Source organism: Oncorhynchus masou, unplaced genomic scaffold (genome assembly GCF_036934945.1).
Source record: "Oncorhynchus masou masou isolate Uvic2021 unplaced genomic scaffold, UVic_Omas_1.1 unplaced_scaffold_2951, whole genome shotgun sequence".
Taxonomy (NCBI): domain Eukaryota; kingdom Metazoa; phylum Chordata; class Actinopteri; order Salmoniformes; family Salmonidae; genus Oncorhynchus; species Oncorhynchus masou.
The window spans coordinates 5,432-23,791 of record NW_027009371.1 but is presented as its reverse complement, the minus strand read 5'-3'; the positions used below and the strand labels follow the sequence as shown (position 1 = coordinate 23,791).

General features: G+C 38.4%; 1 pseudogene; it reads left to right on the top strand.

Moving 5' to 3' along the window:
• Positions 1 to 6,161: 6,161 nt before the first annotated feature.
• Positions 6,162 to 10,390, top strand: LOC135534053 (zona pellucida sperm-binding protein 4-like; annotated as a pseudogene).
• The last annotated feature ends 7,970 nt before the right edge of the window (positions 10,391 to 18,360 follow it).

Here is an 18,360-nt window from a genome sequence, read left to right as displayed (position 1 = left end):
GTTTATACAGTTTTACAAAGTGATACATTTCTAAAAAAGCGCGTTCGACACGATAACCTAAACATACTGACCTGCTCCAATAGACAGATGCGTGCTATATGGCAGACCTTGGCATGTCCAGCCCACTCATTATCTCAGCCAATCATGGCCAACGAGAAGGCTGCTACTCTTTCTGTGGCTAAAACGACTAGGCTCATAGTTTAACAATTGTATTCATATTTACAGATGGCATACAAGTTTGATATTAAGGCACATGAAGTTTACATGTTCGAGCAGGCATTTCTGCCCAAAATATATTTTTTACGTTCAAACGGCTCTTCTGTGATGTCGTGACTGGCAACATACAACTAGTTTCACATTTTATCCCATGGATATCAAAGCATTATCTAAATTAGCTGGCATAATAATATAGCTACCTCGCAAAAAAAGTCAAAAGAAAATCAGGTTACACAAACTCTGACAGCTCCCCCCATTGAAAGTGAATGCTACTGTCACTTTGCCAAATGATATGTGTGACCGTACTGTAAGCTGTTTAGATAACTAACTTAGCTAGCTGAAATAGCTAAACAGTGTTTACTAAAATTGGCAATGACTTAACCTTGGTAACGTTAGCAGATTGCATTGTATTTGAGGTCTCATCAACTTTGACAGTGTTCTTAACTATGAAAATGAATGCTAGAGCTACTGTAAGTTTACTGTACCATTACCATGCTAGCTAGATAGCTTGCCAGGCAGATAAGCTAAGCAGCAACTTTTGATAGCCACAAGTTAGCAGTTGCTATTTAAATTATACTTTTGGAAAACAACTTGGCTCTGGTTAATATCACCATTGAAGTGTAATTCATATTGTTTTTAATCTTACCTTATGGTATGAAAGCAGAGGGTCCTGGAGAAAGTTAAAGGTTGAAGGTTAAAGGTGCAATGCTATTGGTTGACTCAGCCAATAGTAAACAGAAATAAAACTGAAAAAGGTGTACCTTCTGGTATTTGCGCACACTTATAACAACAAATCTTTTTCTGCAGCCCTTGATAAGCACCTAACATGCAGGTGAATACAATGACTAACTCTCTGTCACTAACAAACACAGTCATGGGTGGTAATTCCAACATTGACTCTAAAGGCGCACTGGGATATAGGCAAATGTAAGCAAATATATGCATATATCTCAGAGTGGCTGTTATAAATGTTGGAATTGACCATCCATAATCGTGTTTCCTTGTGACAGAGACATGGTTGTTGCATTCAATATATATTAATCCTTCACCAAGTGAGTGCTTACAATGTCATCCTTAAAACTATACCTCAAAAGCCTAGTATACCATAAGACTGTGGTCTGAAACTCCTGGTTTGCATGCCACGTTATGTTGGCTTGATAAATGATATTTAATTCCTGATGGAATCCAGCCAAAGTCAAGATATCCAGCAATTGGACCTTTTAATCACATGCAAAATGCATTTACAATGACTGCCATATAAGGAAAAATTTGTTAAAGGAGACAACCTAAACCATTTAAACGGGAACAACCATCTCATTAATGGGTGCAATAAATCCAATTCTCTGGATTAGTTTAGAAAAATGTACGCTATTTATCTTTGTACAGCCTAAGATCAATTAATCAATCAATGTGCATGTAAAAACACAGATATTGAAACAAAATATCAACCTGCAATAAAGCATGCTGGGAAATATGATAATGATGGGTGTGGTTTTGAGTGTCAATGTTTTACTACATAGACAAATTACATAATCACACTCAGGCTATCAAGGCCAATGTTTTTTAACATCACTGGGTGTGAATTTAAATCCTGAATTAGTAAAGGTCGATTTTCTTTTATGGAGAGTGGAATTTCACTCTACCTTTAGTATTTTTTGCTTTATTTTGCTTTATTTAGACAGACACATGGCATTAAAGGTGGAGATGGCAATTGAACACTGGTCTTCAGTGAGAGTGTTGCCCCCATAACTACGGCTCTGGACGATCTGTCTTTACGATCCACTCATTACTGTAATCTTAAGCAACTGACAAAATGATGTGTAACTTACATAAAGGGCATGTTACATACAAGGTTTTGTTTGAATATTAAAAAAGAGTAGCAAATGTGTGTTAGGTGTTTCCAAATCTCATAAAAAGATTGTTTTGGTGATTGTTTTGAGAGCATGAAGCTAAGATCCCCACAATGTTCCAAACCAATTGGGGGGAAAACTGTATAACACAATAATGAATAATACAGTAGCCATTGCCAAGTGGAATAGAGTATTTAGCATTTTCAGCCTTATTTCATGCTGTTCATATAAACACAATTTTACTTTTCTATGATTTTCACTAATTGAATGCGTTATATTTACAAATTTATGATTGTATGTTTTAATTTGTAAAGCATCTTATTGTATTATTTTATATATTTTACATGTTAAGCTAATTCCCCAAATTCCTGAAAGTTTTCAGAATTCAGTGGACATTAAGGATTACCGCTCTTAGTTTGTTGAGAGGTTTTAAGTTTGTCTTTGGAATCTGCCATGCGTTGAGGTAGTTGGGTTGAGTTTGGCTTGAGTTGAAAGAAGATAAGGAATTTAAATTCAGGGTAATTGGATTATAACAACATCCCACCGACAGACATGGTCGCCCTGTAACCAGGTCCAAGACAACTTTGTCAGCAGGACAATAACCTAAAATACAGAGTCAAATCGACACTGGAGTTGCTTACCAAGAAGACAGTGAATGTTCCTGAGAGGCTGAGTTACAGTTTTGACCTGAATCTGCTTAAAAATCTATGGCAAGACCTGAAAATGGTTGTCCAGCAATGATCAACAACCAATTTGACGGAGCTTGAATCATTTAAAAAAGAATAATGGGCAAATGTTGCACAGTCCAGGTGTGGAAAGCTCTTCGAGACTTACCCAGAAGAAGACAAATCACAGCTGTAACCACTGCCAAAGGTGATTCTAACATGTATTGACTCAGGGAATTGAATAGATGTACAGAATGATTGTTTTATTTTTCAAATTAAACATTTTCCTACACTTACAGAGGGTATTTTGTGTAGATTATTAACAAAAAAAAAGAAAATTAAATACATTTTAATCCAACTTTGTAACACAACAAAATGTGAAAAAAAGTGAAGTGGTGTGTCACGACCTTCATAAGAATAATTGGATCAAGGCGCAGTGTGAGGAGAGTTCCACATTTTAATGATAGTGACACTTCTAAAACAACAACGATATCACGATCGTGAAATATGTAGCACACATTGGCACTCAAACAAAATAATATCCCACATCGCAGGTGGGAAGAAGGACACACTAAGTATGATCCCCAATTAGAGGTAACGATCATCAGCTGCCTCCAATTGGGAACCATAGACACACACACTAACATAGAAATATAATACCTAGAAACGCCCCTAGTCACGCCCTGACCTAAAACACCATAGAGAACCCCGAGGGAGTGACATGGTGTGAATACTGTCCTAACTTATTCTGCAAGTGCTGGATTTGCAATTTAACATATATAGTTTGATAACTAATGAACTGTAAATGTCTATCTTTTACCTCATAATGCATTAATTTGACATCAATTTATGTTGCATCCAAATAATATATGGATGTGGCAGTAAATTCTGCATCATCATTCTCCAATGGAAAGAGTCACTCTGTGCTATATTTTGGAAATATAGTTTAGTGTACAATGCACTACTTACCTGGGTTGTATATAACAATATAATCCACTTATTATTTGAATTACAGTAATATATATATAATTTCAATTTGAGAGGCAGGCAAAACTGTATGATTTGACAAGTCACATAGAAAAGGTGATCTTGTACAATGTTGCATCGGGCAGAAATGGCATACAACAACATGCTATGTTTTCACAGTAGCCACCTGCTTTACAATACCCCTATTTCTGGTTCTGTCCTATCCATGTAGTGTATAAGGCAGGGGTTCCAAAACTATTTTTTGGGCCGCAACCCCATTTTCATTTTAAAATGTTTTTGTAACCCTGCCATGTGAAAAATGTTATGTTATAAAAGGCCAATGTTTACTTTTTTTATTTGGGCTATGACAGTTTATTACAAATCAGTTTGACAGTACTTTTGAAAGTATTTCAATCTGATGGAAGTATGGTTTTAAGTGGCTAAAATGCATCAGAACATTTTGTGTGCTCTTGATAATGATCTTTTCCCCCCAGTCTGATTTAGTACCTGGTCTTGTCCATGAGTCCTGTGTGGCTTGAAGAGGGAAACAGAAGACACATACGTATTCCTGAGAGTATTATCTTTCAATGATTGGGTCATAATATTTTGTAGCTTAAATGGTTTAAAAGATAGAGCCACATTTGTAGGAAGAAAACAGAAACCGCTCTGTTTATTTCAAACACATCTAGCGGTTACTGACCTAATGTCGGTTCTATCAACCAAGCTCAATTTGATACATTTTATTTCAGTTTTTCTCTTGACCCCACATCGGGTTACAACCCCTAGTTTGGGACACGATGGTATAAGGATAATGAAACTGTAAGACTGACATATTTGTCAACATACTAACAACCTGCCATTTGACACAAGTTATTTTAAAAAGTGTGCATGTCAAGTTATAGTCAAATACTGTATAAAAATGATGTCTACTATTCTTTCTATTGAGCACTTCAAAAATACGTTTTGAAATGTGTGTCCTGTCATTTATTCTATTGGATTAAATGGTAGTTCAAATGACTAAATGGTGAGCCTATCATTATCTACTGTAGCGGTGACTAATCAAAAGGTGCACATGGTATTTCAAGGAAAACTTTGATTTTGCATAAACGACTAGATCTGGAGGTGTGTGAAACCCCAATGAATGTACAATCGAAGCTTCTGAACATAAGATACATTAGAAGGACATTAGAAGTGTTATCAGTTTAGAGTTTTTTACTTAGAGTTTTGAAAATATACCACTTCTAAAAAATGTGCCAAAGTGGTTGAAAAAACAGTATATACAACCCAGGTATTTCAGAAATGCATTCTACACTACACTATACACTGAGTATACAAAACATTAAGAACACCTTGCTACTATTGAGTTGCACCCTCTTTTGCCCTCAGAACAGCCTCAATTCGTTTTGGGATAAATTCTAGAAGCAGTCCACAGGTGGCCCATATTGACTCCAATCATTCCCACAGTTGTGTCAAGTTGGCTGGATGTTCTTCAGCTGGTGGACAATCCTTGAAACATATGTGAAACTGTTGAGTGTGAAAAACCCAGCCTTGCCTTGCTCAAGGGCACATCAACATGTTTTTCCATCTGGTTAGCTCGGAGATTCGAAACCAGCAACCTTTCGGTTACTGGCCCAACCGCTAGGCTACCTGCTGCCCTGTTAATTGTCAATTGATACATTAATGATGTAAGAATTTACAACATCACAGTGTTCAGCAGTTATCAAACTATATGTGAACTATGCACTAAATCATTTTGGTTCAGTATTTGTCAGTTTTGAGCAGTTTGATTAAGTGATTAGTTAAATGTATTGTTAACAAATAACAAGAAAAAAGACATCGAAAGTAATGTGAATATTGCATTTTGAAAAGCAGATTTTAAGAGTGATTTGGTGCAGTGTAAAAGTGATTTTATGAATTTGTTTGTTTTACTATGCTTATAGCTTTGACCACAAGCCATTTTGATGATCTGTTTAGATTTTTGTGCTTAGAGTTGTGAAAATGTACTATATACTTGTGAAAATGGCACCAAAGTGATTGAAAGAAACTGTAATATAAACAAAATTGTCTAATTATCTATTTATAATGTGTAAATCATTTTGAATTGTTTCTGACTATCAAAATAAATATATAAATAAATATATATGTATATTGTCACATACAACAACTAGGATCGAATTAGATACTGACAGAACTGGCAAAGCCTCCAATGACATGATGTGTCGGTCACAAAGACCTTTCTCAAGGCCATGACCGAAATGTTGGATGTTCGCAAATGTTACACAACTGTTTTGAATAGTGTGCTACTAAAGGAACATTAGCCAGGGCATTTGATTGGCTAAAACCTTGACCCCTCAGAAAAGGAACGGTCAGATAAAGAGGGGGCGGATTTCCAATAAGTAAACAACGCTCCATCTGTTATAAAGGTGGCCGCAATTCCTTCATCCTCATCACAGCATCCAGTGAACATTGCGGATTAGTTCTTGTAGCGAAGCCATTGCGATGAAGTGGAGTGCAGTTTGTCTAGTGGCAGTGGCCACGCTTGGCTGGCTGTGTGATGCTCAGATTTACTTGGAAAAACCAGGGTGGCCACCCATCCAGACACCAGCGTCATGGCCTGCCCAACCCCTGAGAAGCCTGTTCAACCCCCTCAGAGGCCTGCCCAGCCCCCTCAGTGGCCTGCCCAGCCCCTCAGTGGCCTGCCCAGCCCCCTCAGAGGCCTGCCCAGCCCCCAGAGGCCTGCCCAAACCCAGCAGTGGCCTGGCCAACCCCCTCAGAGGCCTGCCCAGCCCCTCAGTGGCCTGCCCAACCCCTCAGAGGCCTGCCCAACCCCCTCAAAGACCTGCCCAACCCCCTCAGAGGCCTGCCCAACCCCCTCCGAGGCCTGCCCAACCCCCTCAGTGGCCTGTTCATCCCCCTCAGTGGCCTGTCCAACCCGGTACGCCGCTTCAGAGGCCTAAATTCCCCTCTGACCCAGGCTCAAAGCAGAGCTGTGATGTTGATAGCCAACACAAGGTGCAGTGTGGACTTCCTGACATCACTGCCGCCCATTGTGATGCCATTAACTGCTGTTTTGATGGACGGATGTGCTTCTACGGAAAAGCAGGTATGTTTTTGACCATGCTCATTTTACTCTAGAACTCTATGTTGTAACAGTACGGTTTTACTTTATGTACTGCCCCCTCAGAGAAACTTGTTTATCGCACTTCACCAGAAAACAAATCATTGTATTCTGAACTCTCACTGATTCCACTTCCACTTATATATGGACAATTTTTATCCAAAGCAGTTTAATATCAACATGTTCCAACATGCTCCAATCTACTCAAGGACACTAAGTTCATGTTTTTGTTATGCTCTTTGTCACCAGTGACTGTTCAGTGTACCAAGGATGGCCAGTTTGTGGTGGTGGTGGCCAGGGATGCCACTCTGCCCAGCCTGGAACTGGACTCCATCAGCCTGCTGGGGACAAACGGACCCCACTGCCATGCTATTGGCACAACTTCTGTCTTTGCCATCTACCAGTTTAAAGTCACTGAATGTGGAACTGTCATGACGGTATGTATCACCTGTGCCTGGCTTCCATCTCAGTACAGGGAAGTAGCTCCTATCTCCTTCAAATAATTGGATCACATCTTCTGTATTGGTTGCAACAATGATCATATCATGATCATATCACTGATTGTTTATTCAGGTTTAAAGATGCTGCCACATTGTGACAAAAGCTCGTTGTCAAAGCTATAGTGATTTTGCCTCTTAAAGATGACCTGTATAACATAGTTGTGTTTATTGCAGGAGGAAACTGATACTATTATCTATGAGAATAGGATGTCCTCTTCATATCAAGTGGGGGTTGGCCCCTTTGGCTCCATCACCAGGGACAGCCAATATGAGTAGGTGATATAAAGAAAAAAATATAATAACAACACAAAAACAACAACATCCTAAGGAACCATCACTTTAAATTGTTGTGTACTATATATGGAGCCAGGGGCCTCATTTATCAACCGTGCATACATACAATTCTGGGGTACGTGGAGATTCTAGGATTAGCTTGAGCAACAAATTATGGGATCATTCAACTGTCGAATGCAGCACATACTCATGTTTTCATTGATAAATTAGAGCCATACTATATTTTTGCACTCGTGAAAATACGAATTGTTAAATATTTGGCTTATCCTGCTTTGGTATAGGCTCTGAATTTAAATAGGCTATGATGTTGCATTCCTATCAATACTGTGGCCTACCCAATTTAAATAGGCTACCGGTCTTTACTTCCGAGCATATTTGGCTATTAAATGAGCAATGGATAAATGGTAGGCTATTGTTTGTTGTGTAGTGGGAATAAACCAGTCGTGAGAATAGGAGAGACATAATTTAGGCCTATATAATAAAAAAAAGTTTTTAAAAACACATTGGGCAACATACATTACCAATGAAAAATGTATAAATGTTATGATTAACTCTGTCCTTATTAGCCTACCATTATTATAATTCCTGTACACATTAATTTCCTTCAAAATAAGAATATTTGCTTGCAATACAATTGATCAACCGCTCTAAGTTCTGTGTACGCACAGTCAGAGATTTGCATGGAGATACCCACACTTTCCTGTCAACAAGGATAAATGCCAACCTTTATCGGAAAACCGGCGAACACAAGGTTTAGAGTCTCTTTTGTGTGCATTCACCTTTGATAAGTGAGGCCCCTGGTTGGAACTTTTAACAAGACCCTGGAGTGAACACAATTTTTATTGTTAAATAAGCAATGGGATCTTTAGTCATCACCTTACATGTCCTGCTTTAAAGTCTCTCAGACACCTTCACGATGTCTGACCACACGCCATTTCTTCCCAGTCTAACATTCCAGTGCAGATATAAGGGCAGTACCATTGTGGCTGTTGTTATTGATGTGAAGCCGGTTCCTCCTCCAAATCCTGACATAGCTCCTGGACCCCTCACAGTTGAGCTCAGACTGCAGCGGAACATGCCTTACCAAGGATGTAATGAAGGTGTGTGGCACTATATTCATTGATTGGTTGGTTGGATTAATAAATGGGTGAATGAATGAATCTTTCCTCTTTTGAAACAGAGGAAGTGGCCTACACCTCTTACTACACAGAGGCAGACTACCCTGTCACCAAGGTCCTCAGGGATCCTGTGTACACTGAGGTTCGCATCCTGGCGAGGACAGATCCCAACATTGTGCTGACCCTGGGTCGCTGCTGGGCTACCACAAACCCAAACCCTCTCAGCCTGCCCCAGTGGGACCTTCTCATTGATGGGTAAATATCTGAATAGGTAGTAGTAGAAGTAGTAAACATTTTAGTAACTGTTTTGTCCAATTACTGTTCTGCCCTTCCTTGTGAAGATGAGGAAAATATTAGCAGGTCTTGGAGTTATTGACTTTAAAAATTACTATTTATTATCAAAACCAATGTGTCATCTCATAGCCTTGATCAATGTATTTGCCGTTGCTGGTGTAAAGGGGGTAACGGCAAATTGAGAGTCGTAACATGGCATGCGGCATGCCAACCCTGACGCAGACAGACACTTGACCATGACTCTGTCTGTCTGTCTACGTCTCACTCTCTCTGTCTCTCTGTCTCTCTCTCTCTCTCTCTGTTCGTATCATTAGATGTCCTTACCAGGATGACCGTTACCTGACCACTCCCATCAATGTGGGACCCTCTTCGGTCTGTCCTTCCCAACCCACTACAGGCGCTTAGGTCCTTAAGATGTTCACCTTTGTGGATCCAATGTCTATGACCCCCTGAGGGAGACGGTATGACCATAGAAATACATTTATGTTACATATTTACAGATATTGTTCTATTTAATTCTGAGGGTATGACTGTGTTCTAATTCTACTGGAACCATAGAGTTCAAATTAATCATAATTATAATAAGAGGTTTGAAACAACTACATTGATGTTGTTGATTATCATGCTAACACTGTTTATTAAATTCATGCATGAAATAGAAGTGCTGTACTTTATGCTTACATTAGATTTTTGATAACACTTTTCACTGTCCTATTACAATTAGTATTTGTGATATATTATTGCCACTAATTACTGGTAATTAATGATTTAACAAAAATGTGTCGGCTTGCTTGGTCACAATTGGTACTTTCTGGTAGGCCTATTTCTTACAATTACATAAGTAATATAAAAGCATATAGTTTACATAAATATGAAACTCCTCTAATTTATTCTTGGGTAGTAATTATCTGGCTAGATACTTATTGCATTTAAAAACCAATCTGTACTGTCTCTTGCAGGTGTTCATCCATTGTAATACAGCTGTGTGTCTGCCATCCCATGGAGACAGCTGTGAACCAAGATGCTACAGAAAGAGTGAGTTACTTTTCTCTGATAGGCTGCATTGCATTCCAGCAAATAGTTTCAATCCCTTCCACCCTTCCCTATAGTTTGAGTCTCATCCCTCTCTCTGCAACTGACCACATACATTTTTTTTTTCCAGGGAGAGACATTCCTGCTGCAGTCCAGAAGACCACCAGAATCAAGTCTAATTTGGTTTCCAGTGGCGAACTGATCCTGACTGACCCAAGGGAGCTCACCAACTAGAAAATCTTTTGACTTAACTCAAGCACTTTGTCACCGTGGTGCTGTCGGCTGTTATGATGACTTCACAGTGAGGCATGTGCAAATAAATCTCACTGTCCTCGAACTTGTTGTTCATACATTTTTTGGTTATAGTTCCATTCATTCCAGTCGGTCATTACAGTGAGCCTTCCTCTACTTCAAAGTGATACCAGCCTCCAATGGTGTGTGTGTGTGTGTGTGTGTGTGTGCACGTGCACGCGCACCGCACGTGTGTGTGCGAGCGTGCATAACGGAGGTGAAGCGCATAGTTTGAGCCCCAGTCCGTCACATTGGTGTCAGAAGTGACAGGCTTGGCCCAAGTGATGAGACACCTTGTCTTGGAGATGAATTGTGTTACCCCATCCTTGAGCTAGTGTATAGGGATAACACATTATTTTGACTTTTGACTTTTGAAGATATATTCAAGATATTGTTTTTAAATCAAAATATTTAATATTTCTGGAGTATGGCGTTGTACTTTTAAATTTGAAAGCCTATCTTCAAAATAGTCAATCTGGCTATGAACTTTCTTCTTGAAGAACTAGTTCAGGATTTTACAACTTATTGTTAGATGGTTCCACATGCTTAAAGTAGTTTATGTGCCAGGAGAAATTTGAATCCATTGTTTGGTTTTCTTTAAACAGCCACTGCAAAACATCAGCTAACATTAGCCACCACAAGCTAACAATTATTTTACAACGGGTGAATCTAATCATGATTGGTTAAAACTGCATTCACGCCGGTGTCTATTCCACAAGTTACCACTGGCTAAATCTATGACGTTAAAATGCCTATTTACTGTCTCATCTGTCTAGCCAGGAAATGTATAAACTTAATCTCCACCATAAAAAACATCTAGAAATTCTCACATTTCTTTTAGACTAACATTTAGTTTTCACAGCGGAGATTTGCATAAACCTTGCTGTTGTTCTCCCCGACATTTGCAACATTGTTTCAATATTATAATTATATCTCCAGCTGTCCCATGGTAATGAATGTATCAGGAGTCTGGACGAGACAGACAAGCAGGCAGTGTTTCTCAGCCAGTCGAAATCATGAATCAGCTGGCATAATTTGTATGGATACATACAAAGAAATGTCAATTGAAAAAGAAACGAAGCAAAGTGCTAGTTTGTAGTCTTTCCATCTTCAGTTTGAAGTGATTGTGTTAGCTGTGTTGTTCGCTAGCTCATCTGAACAACTGTGTCCTGATGAGTGAGCACATTTTCTATGCCAGGCGAAATCACGTCTCAATAGCTCATTGTTATGGATGTATACAGATAAATGTCAATCGAAAACATCTTAAACTAATGCAAATGCAGCAACTTTCCTGTTATGCTGGCTGATGTGAATGTAAGTTTGCCATAGTTGGCTAGCTAGCAAGCAAGGGATCCTGACGTTGCCAGCCAGTATTGCAATGGAACATTTAGAACGAACGACTGTGTCGTGTCCATAGATACAGAACAAAAGACTGAACGACCAGGTTGCGTCTCTGGCAACCGAACCGGTAGAATGACCAGCCGGCTTGGATAACAATCCTAGATTTGTGTCGGGGACTATATCTTGTGGAAGGATGAAACAGTACGAATTCATTCATCAAAATAAAAATTATGAAAGTATGTCAAACATTTTGATGTTGGTACCTGTTACTGTAATTTAATTATGCCAATGTGCTTTCATCAATTGAAAGCCCTTAATCTATTTTATGAGAATTTGTAAGATTTCTTGTTTGCATAAAATAGACGCAGACCAGTCTTTCAATAATAGATAATAAAATGTATTCTCGGAGCGTGTGTAACGGTTCTCATCTGGTGAAGGAGAAGCGGACCTAAATGCAGCGTGGTATTTTTGAGACATGTTTAATGACGAATGAAAAAACGAACTATACAAAAACAACAAACGGAACGTGAAAACCTATACAGCCTATCTGGTGACAACAAACGCAGAGACAGGAACAATCACCCACGAAATACTCAAAGAATATGGCTGCCTAAATATGGTTCCCAAGCAGAGACAACGATACACACCTGCCTCTGATTGAGAACCACTCCAGACAGCCATAGACTTTGCTAGATAACCCCACAAAGCCACACACCCAACACCCCACAAAACCCCAAGACAAAACACACCACAATAAACCCATGTCACACCCTGGCCTGACCAAATAAAATGAAGACAAACACAAATTATTACGACCAGGGCATGACAGCGTGCTACCACTTAATCACGTGCAGCAGTTTATATACAGATCATGATGTCATTTCATTGCTTTAACAGAATCCCTTCCTCTCGACCGGATCAAAGTAAGGTGAAAAGTTCATTCTAACTTGCTAACACACTCCCAGATAACTTTTGACCCCTCAACATTATCGATCACCACTGAACTGACAGTTTTAATTAACAGAAAACCTAGGAATGCACTCACTGCCTTATCTAAAAAAACCCAGAGCTAAGTTTCTGTAGGGTCAACCATAGGCTAACGACCTTGTGTGTTTACACAGTCCCCAACCCATTTGTTTCTGCCTAGTTGGAATGGTGTTCATGAACTTTTTATTACTCCTTGTCCGTGTCACACAATCCCTTCTTATGAACTCATATTGTTAACCTGTTGCGACGAGCAATCCCGTATCCGGGAGCGTAATTATAGCCTCAAGCTCATTACCATAACGCAACATTAACTATTCATGAAAATCGAAAATGAAATGAAATAAATATATTGGCTCACAAGCTTAGCCTTTTGTTAACAACGCTGTCATCTCAGATTTTCAAAAAATGCTTTTCAACCATAGCTACACAAGCATTTGTGTAAGAGTATTGATAGCTAGCATAGCATTAAGCCTAGCATTCAGCAGGCAACATTTTCACAAAAACAAGAAAAGCATTAAAATAAAATCATTTACCTTTGAAGAATTTCAGATGTTTTCAATGAGGAGAGTCTCAGTTAGATAGCAAATGTTCAGTTTTTCCAAAAAGATTATTTGTGTGGGAGAAATCGCTCCGTTTTGTTCATCACGTTTGGCTAAGAAAAAAATGAAAATTACAACGCAAACATTTTTCCAAATTAACTCCATAATATCAACAGAAACACGGCAAACGGTGTTTAGAATCAATCCTCAAGGTGTTTTTCACATATCTTTCGATGATAAATCATTCTGGGCAGTTAACTTTCTCTTCTGAACTAAATGGAAAAGTGGACGCACCTGGAGATTACTCAATAGTTTCGACGGAGGACACCGAGCGGACACCTGGTAAATGTAGTCTCTTATAGTCAATTTTCCAATGATATGCCTACAAATACGTCACAATGCTGCAAACACCTTGGGGAAACGACAGAAAGTCTAGGCTCATTCCTTGCGCATTCACAGCCATTTAAGGAGACATTGGAACACAGCGCCTCCAAAATCTGGCTCACTTCCAGTATGAAATTTAATCTTGGTTTCGCCTGTAGCATCAGTTCTGGGGCACTCACAGACAATATCTTTGCAGTTTTGGAAACGTCAGGTGTTTTCTTTCCAAAGCTGTCAATTATATGCATAGTCGAGCATATTTTCGTGACAAAATATCTTGTTTAAAACGGGAACGTTTTTCATCCAAAAATGAAATACTGCCCCCAGAGGTTCAAGAGGTTAACCAGATATAATAAAACAGAGTATAAGTTTACTTAGTTACAGTTCCATTTAAAATGATTTGTTCAGTCATATTAATCATAATTTCCTAACAATCCACCCTCAAAATGACTTAACAACTCATACCATCATTTAACACTACATGGAAATATCAATGATATACTAAAAGAAGACAACCAATACATGTATGTACATAATCAACTTCAATGACTGTTCTATCCTACATCAGAATCTTAATTCTACTTATCAGGATTTTCTGTTAATCTTCATGAAAAAACAGTCTATACATTGAAACAAGAAAACATCTAAATTTCCTAAACATCAAATATGGTCTCCTCGCGAGTGAAAGGATCCGGATTCTTCTATTACGTCCAAGTCATGTATTTTGTATTCCACTGGACAGAGTTTAGGATTGGTCCATATATCACCATCTGAAGTGTCATCAATTTCTCCAGAGTCCTGGAAATGATAACTTTCATACACGCAATCAACCACGTCCGTACAAAACTAACACAGTCACACAGGTGAAGGTAGCCCATAACACAGTAATCATAACATTTTTCCATCTTCCAAACACACTGTCAACCCAATTAGTCAGAGAAGTATCCACCCTGAGTTTATTTCCAACTCGTAAACTAGGGTGTGTAAACCAGACAAGGCCTTGGTTACTGATCCATCCTAACTGTATATCCCGGAGTCAAATTACCTATACACTCCCACCCTCTTCAGCCAGCAAACATCCAAGACTATTCTATTCTGTCAAGTCATTCATTACATCTCTAATATAATTGGTGAAGCGCTGTGGATTTTTAATAGATATAATTGATCCAATCCACATTCTCATTGAGAGTGGACCACCAAAAAATATTTGACTCTAATCCTACTAGGATCTAATTTATAGCTTTGATCTCATCTGCCACCCTTAGAACCACAATGTTATTAATACAAACTCTATCATCAAAACACCCAGTCGGAGTACTTATTTTCTCCCGTTTAGTCAACACCATGTCATGTCATGTCATTCTCAAATGTACCAGTACACGTACCTCTGTTCAATTAGCCAGTAATTCTCGGCCATCATGTCATTCTCCCACATTCAACAGATGTGAGCCCTGGGCCTCCTTATCTTACTGAAATCCCCAGATCTCAACCAGCCTGCCAAATCACTCATTGGTCGCATCAGAAGTAACATTATCTGTCCTGTTGCAGTACTGATTTTGCCCCACATATTTCTTAGGAGTACTATACTGAATCAAACAATAAACAATCTCCCGTTGCCTCTGTGAAAGGAGGAAGCTCAGATTTCAGAGGAACATGTGGATATAAATAGTGCAAATCCATACAACTTATTATCTGGCTTTCCTGCTTCCATGAATAGCTTTACCATACAGGTTGTTCCCTTTGGTAAATAATTCAATTTCTGAACTATCCACACTGGCTCTTGGCTCTGGACAACTCCACAGTCAGTATCTGCTTTGTCAGGGACTCTGCTTGTATTCTGCTGACTATAGAGCAATCAGCTGCTCTAACTTTTTATACCTGGAATGCACTGGGTTATCAACTGAAACCCTTACTTTCACTACACTCCATCTCCTTCCATGCTGGGTATGTAGATTTATGTAGCCTTCTCACTTGATGTGAGCTATAACTTGTTTTCATGAACTACACAGAGACATGCATAGATGTCTTCCATAATAGCTACTCTTAGTCCTGAACTGCCAAGGAGTCAGAGACACCACTTGGTCTACATAGAACTCCACTGAGACATCCCTCCCTATCCTACTCTCACTTCCTCTTTTTCCAGATCAAGTGATCTCTTATGCTTGGTCAATACTAATTTCTCCTTGTTTAACTATGTCAATATTACCTTCTGGCCTTCTCGGGTTCATGGTGTAGGAATAAGATCTCCAACCATACAGCTTAGGATGGACAGCTCACCTATAAAGCCCCACCCTCTTCCAGAAAACACATCATTAGCAAGAGTCAGACACATTTTCACTTCTAATAACAAGAACAGTGAGGAAAGGACAGGTAAGGTATTTTTCATTCGAGAGATGGCCCCCAGAATTCTGTTAATTCCTGTTCTCCTCTCGAACTCTGTTATTGTTCGTTAGTGTCATTGTCATTGTGTCATTGTCTTACCCTCCCGCAGTGTGATATGAATCCGGGTAGTTCTTTCTGCTAGCTGTCACCAGGAGTCCTTGCTATGGCCCCCCCAAAAGGCCTCAGGGACTGGATTGAGTGACTTCACCTGTAATTCACCTGTAGTGCATAAAATCTTGGACATACAGGCTTGGTTAACAAACAGTTTCTCATTTGTTCTATCTGATTATATCTTTAACTTCTTTACCTACTTGTTAGCTATTTTTTTGTCAGTTAATTATCCCGTAGGTCACATCCTATCTTAGAACACAATTTACCCATCTCCCCTTTGTTACCTGGCTCTGCCCAGGTAACAGTACTTTCATTCGAGAGATGGCCCCAGAATTCTGTTAATTCCAGTTCTCTGGGCTCTGCCCAGGTAACAACCTTGCCTACTCTTAAACAATGACTTAAGTAAGATTAGTAAATTATCCTAATGTCTGACATCATCATGTAGGAGCCCCTTTAATTTTCCACATGTCCAATTCTCCCTTGGGCGTCCATTCATGTCAATCCTGTACCAATTCTCTGTCAAGTTTCTTATCTACTTTAAGAAGTATCTGTGCTACTTATATATTTTCTTAAATATATATATTTACCAATTTAAACCGTAACCCTTTTCTCTCATATCTCTCAAATACCACTAAGCTGCTAACTGTTTTGACTTTATCTAAAATCATTGATTTTAGAAAAAATATGTCTATGAGTGGCTTTTCTCTAAAGTCCTTACATTTCCTTAATCCTAACAATAATCCTAAATCATCACAGATGTCCTATATTCCTGTTAAATGTAATACTATTTAAAAACCTCCTAATAGTCAAACAGAATCTAATAAATGCTAACCATATCAAAATCCTTCCTATACTAACAAGCTCTTTCCTTCAGGGACCCTCAGTATTCTATCTGACAATAACATGAATTTAATATATGTTGCAAAGTGTGGAATACCTTATCTACAGTAACTTATCACCCCTAAGAACTGAAACATATTTTTCTATGTAATTCCCTGCCCTATTGGCTTAATATATCTCCTATCCAAACCTCAATGTATCTTATTTTCCCCTATTTATTCTCAATGATAAATATGATTTTTTTCTCTGTTATAATACCAAATCAATAATAGCCCATTCAAAAACTTCACAGCTAATGTTGTAAAACAGAATCCTGAACCACTTTCTCATTTGCGGTTCAAACAATAATTCTAACCCCAAACTAAAACTCCATTATAATTAATTTACCTTAAAACTAGTAACTCAATATGACCACATTCATTATATAAATGACTCCCCCCTATTGCTGATCAGACCTCAAAAGATAGTCATGATAAGGTCAATAGGTCATACCACCCTTGTATAGTCATGTTCCATACTACATTAGACATATTAAAGAGCCCTTTATCCTTAAAATCAAAACAATCATCTTGTGTAATTAAAACTCATAAAATAAAAACTCATAAAGTTCCATATGTGAGCGTGCCTCTTTAAAATACCTTTGCACTAAAACAAATAGTCCTAACAAATGTTTTATGTATATATATTTGGCAAACCTTAATGATTAATCAAAACTTCCAAGCCTTTTTCAATTTGGTCGTTTATGGCCTCATTCTCCCCAAGATTATAATCACAGGAAACATCTAAAATTGAGACACCTAAACATCAATTTTCCCAGAAGAACACAACACGCCTAACTAGCATTCACTATGCTACTTCGATTCAGAAACTCCAAAGTGAACTATAAACTAAACCTAATGATAATTCCCCTTTAACTCAAATCATTAATCATAAGTTTTAAACAACGTCATTGTATATGTTTACTTAAATGAACATGCTACCCTTAGATACAATTAACCAGATAACATTATTATCCAATGTATTACTTTTTCCCTCTGCCGCAAATGTCGTACATTTCTCAGTGTAAGAAATCCGTAATTTAATCCCAGATATTTAATAAAAAAGTAAACGTATTTTCCCTTGGCTCCTTCAACTCACATATTTTAGATAACTTCCATCCGTCCCGGTATAAAGAATCCTACTTAAACACACCAGAACAAATGCTTAATTAAGTTAAATCAACTCCTAGAATAAACAATCATCAGTAACCAAATAAACAAACCACTTTTATCAGCAAAAAACAAACTATACAAAAACTCACTACTATAATGCTTCAGATGACAAAATTACTCAGAGACTCACGTTTATATCTCAATAAAACAAAACATCATCTGCGTGTTCCTCAAGAAAAAACAACTTGCCCCTGTTACAGATGTCTACGTATCAGGGGAAAAGC